Consider the following 1,052-nt stretch of genomic DNA (forward strand, 5'->3'; position numbering starts at 1 on the left):
TCTTGTCTTCTACTGACTGTGAGGGAAGCAGCTGGACTAGTTTATCCAGGAACAATAAAACTGTTAACCCACTCAGCCTGTAATCCTAGCACTTTGGGAGACCGAGGTGAGTGGATTACCTGAGTCCGCAGGTTCAAGACCAGCACAGGCAACGTAGTGAGACCTTTCTCTACAGTAAATGAAAAAAGAATTAGCCGGGCATGATAGCATGTGCCTGTAATTCCCCGCTACTTGGAAGGCTGATGTGGAAAGATTGCCGGAGTCCAGCAGGTCGAAGCTGGGGTGTCCGAGAGTATGCCACTGTACTCCAGCCTGGACAACAGAGTGAGACTCCGACTAAAAAAAAACTCCCAAAAACAGTTAACCCAACACCAAGCAGTATAAGAATTAATTACATGGGACTGAGCTGGTGAAGGGCTATGATGTTTTAATGAACTTATTTGATTGAAACATTGCCGATTCTTTTTATGTTTTGTTTTCCAGATTTAAAGAGACTTTTGTTTCTCAAGCTATTAATAGCTGCGACAGTTTGGTAAAGTATACTTTTGTGAGTAAAACTAAAATACCTGCCCTTCTTTCCCTACCTGAGCCCTCCAAATTTCAAACACCATTTGTAAGTATTATTATTTTATGGCAACATAGTTATTTGCATAAGTCAAAAAACAATCTGTTTGTCTTGTAACAGGACATAGCTGGAAACACTGGTCATATTACCAAAACTCTGACTTAAATGTCACATTTTCATATATGACCAGATGAGGTTGACTTTATGGCACCAATAAAAGCCCCTTGTGGGGGGGGAGCTGACCTGCTGACCTGTTATGAATAGATGGTTCACATGGTTACTTAATGTCACTTCCTGACAGGGCCAGGAATCTCAAGATACTTTGTAAACCATGGAAAGAAAGGTATTCACTTGTCTACAGGTATTACAGGCACAATTTGAGGGTAAGTTCTTGGCTTGGCTTCCTAGCCTTGGAGAGGCCTTTTGAAGTCTAATCTGAGATTCCATATGAAAACTTATAGCAAAGCACTTTTTTTTTTTTTTTTTT

Source organism: Carlito syrichta, unplaced genomic scaffold (assembly GCF_000164805.1).
Source record: "Carlito syrichta isolate Samal-C Ts95f unplaced genomic scaffold, Tarsius_syrichta-2.0.1 Scaffold303123, whole genome shotgun sequence".
Taxonomy (NCBI): Eukaryota; Metazoa; Chordata; class Mammalia; order Primates; family Tarsiidae; genus Carlito; species Carlito syrichta.